Source organism: Saimiri boliviensis, chromosome 11 (genome assembly GCF_048565385.1).
Source record: "Saimiri boliviensis isolate mSaiBol1 chromosome 11, mSaiBol1.pri, whole genome shotgun sequence".
Classification (NCBI taxonomy): domain Eukaryota; kingdom Metazoa; phylum Chordata; class Mammalia; order Primates; family Cebidae; genus Saimiri; species Saimiri boliviensis.
Genome location: NC_133459.1, coordinates 90,817,857 through 90,826,947, shown reverse-complemented (window position 1 = coordinate 90,826,947; position 9,091 = coordinate 90,817,857). Strand labels below are relative to the sequence as shown.

General features: G+C 44.3%; 1 long non-coding RNA gene across 1 annotated transcript; it reads right to left on the bottom strand.

The window, feature by feature from the left end:
* Nucleotides 1-1,207: 1,207 nt before the first annotated feature.
* On the bottom strand, nucleotides 1,208-8,435 carry LOC141580301 (uncharacterized). The gene is made up of 3 exons (XR_012512494.1): nucleotides 8,218-8,435; nucleotides 7,863-7,894; nucleotides 1,208-6,900 (listed from the first exon to the last, which is right to left on the bottom strand). It is a non-coding gene; the product is annotated as an uncharacterized LOC141580301 (long non-coding RNA).
* Nucleotides 8,436-9,091: the final 656 nt, after the last annotated feature.

The following is a 9,091-nucleotide window of genomic DNA, read 5'->3' as shown; positions in this document are numbered from 1 at the left end:
TTCAAAAAAAAAAAAAAAAAAAAAACTATAGCATACCCATAAATGAAATACCACCAAGAAGTAAAAATGAATGAAGTATTGATACACACAACTATGTGAATGAATCTCAAAAAAAAATTCTGAATGAAATAAGTCAAACAACAACAAGAAGAAAGGTTACACTGTGTAGTTCATTTATACAAAATTCTAGGAAACATAAACTAATAGATAAGACCAGGAAGTCAATCAGTGGTTTATTTGGGATGGGAGAGTCAGTATCCATTTTAGGGGAGCAAACATACACCAAAACCTATTAAATGGCACATTTTAAACATGTAAAGTTTATTTTGTATCGATTTTTTCTTAATATAGCAGTTAACAAAAAGATAATAAGATTAGCAATAAGATAATAATAATAAAACATTCTTAAAATGATATCAACAGAGAAATGTAAAGATCCTAGTGGCTTTGAAGGGTCGAGTACAAGGGAAGTGGGTGTGCCTATGAAAGGGTGGAATGAGAGGTCCTCATGATGTCGCAAATGTTCTGCGCCTTTACTATGTCAGTGGCATTCTGCTGGTGGGGATACTGCACTACAGGTTGTCAAGTTTTTCACATTGGGGAAGCTGCATAGGAGTAAAAGGATCTCTCCATATTGCTTCTTTCAACTAGATGTGATTCAATAATTCCCTCAATATAAACACTTTAATTTAAAAAAAATCCAGCTTCAGTTATGTAAGATGCATAAGTCCTAGAGATCTAATATAATAGCATGAGGACTATAGTTAATAATACTGTGCTGTATGCTTAAAATTTTCTGAGAGTGGATGCTAAGTGTTTTCACCACACAGAGAAACAGTAACTATATGAAGAGATGGATATGTTGATCAGTTTGACTGTAGTGATGAACTCACTAGGAATATGTCAGGGTCCTCCAGAGAACCAATAGTGTAGTGTGAATATGAGGAGATTTATTATAGAAATTGGCTTACATAATTATGGGGGCCAAGGAGTGCCACAATATGCTCTCTGCTACTTGGAGACCCAGGAAAGCTGTTGTGTAATTCAACCAAAGCTTTCTTTAAAAAAAAAATAATAATAATTATATAGATATGTATTTTTAAAATTTATTTATTTTACTTTAAGTGCATACTATATCTGGCATTCCTCCCCATGTTATCCCTCCCCACCCTCCCCTTCTCCCCACCCCCCACTGTCTCTTCCCTACCACCCCCAGCTGCCCCAAGTGTGTGAAGCTCTTCTCCCTGAGTCTACGTGTTCTCGTTCAACACCCACTTATGAGTGAGAACATATGGTGTTTGGCTTTCTGTTCTTGTGTCAGTTTGCTGAGAATGATGGTTTCCTCAACCCAAGCTTTCTAATTGTTGGGGGAAAATCTGGGAGTCAATCATACACCAAGCTGGGGGCCAATGCTAAGGGTAATTTGCAGCCTGGCTACTGTGCATGCCCCTCATGGAGACCTGTCCCATTTTGAAAAAATTTTGATTTTCTAACTCTGCATTCACTCTCTTTTCTCCTCCCTGGCTCCTGGATTTATTCATAGGGATTGAACTGCAGAGGCAAGAAGCAGCAGTTCTTTGGCGATCAGTGAGATCTATTGAAATTCTAAAACTTCAAGGGAGTTTGAGTGGGCCAACCCTCACACACTCACTATACGCTCACACCTGCTTGCACCTGTACACTCTTCCTGGCCTGTTGCTGGGTCAGCTAACCAAACTTCACCTCTGGGCAGGCCTCACTGGTACCATCCCTATCCCTGGTCTCAGACCTTCTGGCCTGGGTGGGCCTGACCTCACTGGGCCACACCCTCCACCCTAGGCCTGAGGTTAGAGCAGGGGCCTCCATCTGGAGGGCTAATCTGAGTCCTCACAGCTTGAGCCTGCGCCAGTGGTCTCTGATTCTGGTTGTGGCCAGGGGGGTCCACCTCTTGTCACTGTCTGGCTGGCTGTGTCGTCACTGCACTCTGAGAGTCAGTCCTCACTGCAGTCCCCACTGTTCCCTGCCTCCTAGTCTGGGAGCCTTCTCTCTGTCAGAACCATCTGCAGCCACAGGGAGAAAACGTGTGAAGGTGTGGGGAAAAGACGGTAAACTTCTGTCCTAACTGCTGTTCTAGTACCTGCCTAAAGTCACTGGAGCCCAAATTACTTCATACATTTTAAAACCAATTTTGAGCTAGCCGAGTAATTATTGTAATGCATTGTTCAATTAGTCAGGAGGGCTGGGTCCTCCTTTCCCCCCAAAAAGACAAAAACAAGAACCTCAAACACTACAAAGTGTATCTTCATAACTATCTGTTGTTTCCTGCAGACGATCAGCTGTCACTGAATTCTCAACTTTATTTTGTTGTGTTGCTAAGACTAATTTTCTTTGTCTTTTTTTTTTTCTTTCCTTCTTTCTTTTTCTTTCTTTTTTTCTTTTTTTGTGAGACAGTCTCACTCTGTTTCCCAGGAAGGGGTACAGTGGTACAATCTCAGCTCACTGCAACCTCCGCCTCCTGTGTTCAAGCAATTCTCCTGCCTCAGCCTCCCAAGTACCTGGGACTATAGGCACCCACCACCACGGACCTGGCTAATTTTTGCATTTTTAGTAGAGAAAGGGTTTCATTATATTGGTCAGGCTGGTCTGGAACTCCTGACCTTGTGATCCACCGGACTTGGCCTCTCAATGTGCTGGAATTACAGGCATGAGCCACCGTCCTGGGCAAGACTAATTTTCTAATTAAGGCACATGTGTGACGCCAAGCAGGCTTGCCTGACTTTGTGGAAGTCTCTGGTCCTGCTTTGTCTAACAATCTTGAATGTGCTGGACAAGCAACTGTCAGAAGTGACAGCTGACAGGATTGTGGAATAGGCATGTGGGGAGCCAGTGAACTCAATCCTACCTCTGCAGGAAGGGTCCAGCCCACCAGGACCCCTGCCTGCATGCCGGAATCTGGCCCTTCCTCCCCAACCTGGTGCAGCTCTGACACCCCAGGGAGAAGGCTGCAGAGAGAGCGCTGGTGGCTCCTGTCCTGCTCTGCCAGGGAGGCTGCCCAGGAGACAGTAGCAGGCTCAGTGGTGGGTGCTCCAGGTTCTGGGCCAGGTGGAAGCTGGGACTGCAGGGAGCAAGGGTGAGGAAGGTGGTGGTGCTCGTGTAAGTGTACAGGTGCACACGTGTGTGTGTGTGTGTGTGTGTGTGTGTGTGTGTGTGCAGGTGTTGGTTTCTCTGCATTTACTCTCGCATGCTAACTTTCAACCTCCCCAAACAAAAACTGTAACTCTCTGCAAAGTGATATACCTGGGGGTCTTCACTAAAGATGCAGGCTCAGACCCGGCCTCCTCGCCTGGGCTCCAGGTGCAAATGGGGAGGGGCAGTGCTGAGATGCTGGGGGAGTTCACTTAGAGAGGCTGGGCTGGTGGAGAGGGAATGTTCTCACATTTTAAACAGCGAGGGAGGACACTTCACACTGAACTTCCTTCCTGAGCTTCCTCTTGTTTTTCCTGTGGCTCACACACATCTCACAGACTATGCCTTTAGGAATTAAGACATCCCTCAGGTCCTTAAACTATCAATGCTGCTGTGTGTGCACATGTGTGCATGTTTGTACACAAGTGAGTGTGTGCTTGTGAAAGTGTTCATGTGCATGCATGTGTGTGTGACCTGTGCCTAGGTGCTGGTTTCTTCTTTACCCTTTATGCTCCCATGCTAATTTTCCACCTCCAAAAATAAAAACTGTAACTCTCTGCAAAGTGATAGACCCGGTCATTGTATAAGCTATGTCTTTATTTTTCTTTTGCTAATTATGTGTTTTAGAAACATCTAATGACCACCTAGAATCTGCCTAAAATGGTGCTAGGTAGTGGTAATTAAGTCATACACAGTACATTCACTCAACATGTTTTTTACAATCTTGTTGGGGAGCCATACATATATATATATATATATATATATATATACACAATACAAATATAAATGAGCATTTCCAATTATAAATGCTCATTTATATTTGTATTATATATGTTTCTTTGATGAAGAGAACCAGGTGCTGAGCAAAAGAGAGGATTACAGGGCAGATCTAAATTAGTCTATGGGAAGAAGTTGGTCAGGGAAAGCCCTTTCTGAAGAAGTAATATCTTACCCACTGAGTTAGCCAACATTGAATAAATATTTATTAAGCATTCACTGCTCTTGGTGTTGTGTTGCAGGCACAACATTAAACTAAAAGCACAAAATTACGTGTCCTCATGGACTTGCATTTTAATTAGGAGAGACAGATAATAAACCAAATAGATAAGTCATCTATGACACATAGCAGATGGTGGCCAGTGCTAAAGAGATTGTGATATGTTTATCAATGTTATCATTTCTTGTTCTTCCATTATTAAAAAAATCCCTCATTTGTAGTGTTTGTCAATTTCTGTGGTGTAAATGTCCCTACTGTGGTCAAACTGAAACTGCCAACATATATTAAAAGAAAAAAACTCAGAGTCTAAAATTTTCAGAAAATGCTAACAATTACCTCTTGTGCGGTGGTGGGAGCTGGCTTCAGCACTCCACTAGAGAGAACAGACAGTGACTAGGGAGGGCAATAGAAATTTTGGATACTTTGACTAGCATTTTCACATTTTCCCCTCACCCCAGGTGCTTAAACATGTTAGTATTCTCTGATTTTATGATTTCAACTTTTCTAGACTCCACATATAAGTGAGATCATACAGTATCTGCCTTTCTGTGCCTGGCCTATTTCACTTTGTAAAATATTCCCTAGGTTCATTCATGTTGTAGCAAATGTCAGCATGTCTTTCTCTTTTAAGAAAAACTATTGCATATGCTGTGTATAGAGGCCACATGTTTTCATCCACTCATTCTCTGAGAAACACTTAGACTGTTCCTTCATCTTGGCTACTGTGAATAGTGCTTCAATGGTCATTGGGGGCAGATGTCTATTTGACAGACTAATTTCATTTCTTTTAGAGACATACACAGTAGTGACATGCTGGATCTAATGATTATTCTATTTTTAATTTTTTGAAAAACTTTCACACTGCTTTATATAATGATTGTATTAATTTCCATTCCCACCAACAGTGTCTGAAGTTTCCCTCTTTTCACATGGTTCCTCACACTTGCTACCTTTTGTCTTTTTCATCACAGCCACTCTAACAGGTGTGAGGTTATATTCTACTTTGACTTTCATTTGTATTTTTCTGATGATTAGTGATGTTTAGCGATTTTTCATGTATTTGGTGTCATTTTATGTTTTCATTTGAGAAATAAAACTGCAAATTTAATGAGGTGGTCAGGGAAAGCATCACTGCACAGGTAAGAGGTGAGCCACAATTGGAAGGAGATAAAGGAGCAAGTCCTGAGGGCACCTGAGGAAAATGTGTTCTGGGCGTTCTCAAGCAGATGTGACCTCCAGCACCACACACTGTAAAGCCACTTTCCCTTGAAAGTGTGATGGGTATAGTGACTTGCTTTTAACCAAATGGATGTGGCAAAAGCCATGGGATGTCCCTTTTATGATTAGGTTAAAATAGATTTGACATTTTTCTTTCTAGCAGACTCTCTCACTTTCACACTTTGGTAAAGAAAATTTACACATTGGAAAGGTCCTGTGACAAGTAATGGAGAGGAGTCTCTGGCCAACACTCAGTAAGGACATGAAGCCCTAAGCCCTACATTCAGCCCACAAGGAACTGAGTCCTGCCCACAACAACATGAGCCTGAAAGTATATCCTTCCCCAACTGGGCCTTCAAATGAGCCCCAACATGTTGGGACTTTGACTGCAGGCTTGGGAGAGACCCTGAGTCAGAGAGTCAAAGTAAACCATTCTCAGGTTCCTTACCTGGGGAAGCTGTGAGTTAAGAAATGTGTGCAATGTGAAGCTGCTACATTTGCTGTGATTTCTCACTGGTGATAGGAAGGCATGCACAGTCTGCAGAAAGAGCAAAGGCAAAGACCCCAAGGCATGACTGTGCTGGTTACTTTAGCATGGTTGGAGCAGAGCAATGGAGAGAAGAGAGAGAAGGGATGAGATGGGAGAGGGAACCAAGCTGACATTTGAGAGTAGTCAAAGCATCCAGGGAATTGTGAGGGAAAGGGGCACAAGGCATGTGCTTTCTTCTCCTCACACCATTTATGCCTCTAGTCCTGAGCTCCAGGGCTGGGAGGGGAGAGTTAGGATCCCCTGTGCATTCCGCACTGTGAGACTGGAAGACTGGAATCAGCAGTCAAGTGCCGCAGAGCCAGACCCAAGCCTGTGCTGACAGGCTCGACATCTTGAATCCATGGATGGGGATGGCCTTCACAGTGGAGGAAGCAGACCGACTGTAGAGCACAATGCCTGCACTGCTGCCTCAGCTGCTCTGGTCACCAGCCGTGTGACTCTGGTCAAATGGCTGTCTCTGTGAAGCACAGACGACCCCACAGTAAATGTGAACAGCAATGCCAGCCTTCTTCCGCATTTCTTAAGAGGATCAAATGGAATTGATGCAAACATATTTAAGCACTCCAAAGGGCTAAAACATTCTAAAATCTTCTCATTTTCAAGTCCCAGGACCCTGAAATCCAAACATGAAAGTCTCCTTGGGCTGCCCAAAGCAGAGAAGACATTTCTGAAAAGTATCTGGGTTGAGGGAGAAGCTGGGTGTCGCTGGGGGCTCTCCGCATGAGGCAGTTGGCTCATGAGGTTCTGTGTGTGAATTCATACTCAACAGCTGCTTTTAGATTCCACTGAGGATGGAGCCGGAGAGAACAGATTGAAATGACAGCAAGTAAAGTGTCGGTGAAACAACCACAAGAAGGCAGGGGACCTGGGAGAGACCAGCAGGAGCACTCCTAAGAGGGAGAAAGCAACTTTCTTTGAAGCAGAGAAAGAGGTAAAAAATAGCCAAATGCCACGTCTTAGCCAAGGATTCCTGAAGCAAGAGAAGAAAACAAAAGGAAGAATTTAGTTTTTTAAGGCTCATTTTAATTTGATTATATTTTGCTATCGATTTAATGACAATTTATGGATTACTTTTATGGATTATCAGAATTAACTCAAGTTGGAGAGAAAGATGCAGTTGGAATGGGGTTTTGAAAAGTGTTCACTTCCAAGGGCAGGGAAGGTGCGAGCCTTGTCTGACAGGCATATTCTGTGACATCCTGAGAGCAGGAGAGTGCCTTCCCTCCACAAACTCTCTCTGTGCTACATAAGCCTTTCCTGGGAGCTGGGCAGCAGGTGGGGAGCTCTCCCTAAACTTCTCCACAGTGTTTCTATGGAAACCATCAGCTCTCTGGCAGATTCCCTAATGGCCTGGGGGGTCATTAGAGCCTCTCAATATTGTGTTTTCTACAAACCTTACATCCCTCTCCCTGGAAGGAGGGGCCCATGGATGATTTTCCAGGTGGTGCTTTTCCCTACTGTAAAGTGGAAGCTGCACCTCAGCAGCCTCGCTCTGCACATGCTAGGCTCTGCCAGAATTTTGAGAAATGGTTTGCAGAGATCCCCTAACCCAAACCCAGGGATGACAGAGTTAGTTTCCAGCCTACTCCAGAGGACAATGCACTCAAAGCAAGAACGCCAGTGAGGAACCCAGCCTGGAGGCCAGAGAAATGTACTATCAGGGGCAGACTGGATAACAAGATCAAGAATCTGAGCTGCATATTGTACTGTAGAAACTCTGCATGGTTTACAAGAGAGCAGAAGTAGCCGATGAAAACACTCTTAGGTTTAAGCAATTCAGGAGGCGAGTGGAAGAGAAATCAAAGAAAAGGTTGTAGATTATATTGGTGTGATGATGGGTGGGGTGCCCAAGATTGTGACTCAGATATCTTACAGTATGACAATTTTGTGACTGCCCCAAATCAAATGAAATAGACTGAAGTCAGTTCATACCTTGTGCAGGGTTCAACTCTCATCCAAATAACCTTGGAATGAAAACAACAACAAAAAATTATCAACCAAAAGAGCAGGCACTAGAAACCTGGCTTTACCCTCTCTCACTGAAAACCAAAACTAGTGATTATCTAGTCACAAGCGATTACCAGAAATATCTCAGAATACAAAACTGAGGCTATGCCCATCCCTGAGACAACAGAGAGGTAAAATCTCTCAAGCAGAGAGTGGCAGAAGAGACCTCTAGACAGGTTGCTGCTCCCACAGGCTGACAGGCATTGCATAGAACGGTCCCCTGGACTCACAGTTTCTGCACTGGAAAAAATGGAATCCAGCTGGTAGCCAGCTTCCTCACCTTCTTGGGTTCCTATGCAGGAAAGCCACTCCTTTCTCAACCTGCAGGAAGCACCCTCAATGCCTGTAGGGCGAGAATTTCTGATGGCAGCTAGAGAAGAACAGCAGGCGTGGGCTATCACCACCAGGGCAGAGCTCTCTGGCTGCTCCTCATCTCGCCCACAGGCCAGAGAGGCTGGCAGTGGCCCTGTACCGCAGGAGACACACCGCCAGGGTGGGCGCTTTCAGCAGGAAGCCCTGGCCAGCCTCCCCCCACTGCCCAGAAATCCCCTAGGGGACCGCCCCTCTCCATCTGGAAAAGGCTATGCTGAGCCTCAGCAAGCCTGGGCTTCGGGCTCCATCTAGTGCTGAGAGGAAGGCAGCAGTCTTGGTGTGAGGGAGCTTAAAAATCAGGACCCCTAGACAGACATACTACAGCAAAATCAACACAAATCGGACAGGGAAGACCGAAAGAGACAACAAAGGCCAATGAAATATCCAGTGCAAATACACAGACGCACATCTGTAAGAAATCAGAATAGACATGAAACGGACAAGGCAAGGTGTCAGCGACAGCCTAACTAGGTGGTGATACGCGAGCTCTTAAAGTATCAGAAAAGCTATTAAAAAAACTCGGCAAGCTCCAAGACAATACATAAAGCAAATGAAGCAATTTGTCAGAGAAATTTAAGGAAGAGATTACAATAATAATAATATTCAGCAGCAATTGTGGAGCTAAGAAAGACACTGGATAGGGCTGGGTACGGTGGCTCATGCCTGTGATACCAGCACTTTGGGAGGCCGAGGCGGGAGGATCTCGAGGTCAAGAGATTAAGACCAACCTGGTCAACATGGTGAAACTCTGTCTCTACTAAAAATGCAAAATTAGCTGGGCT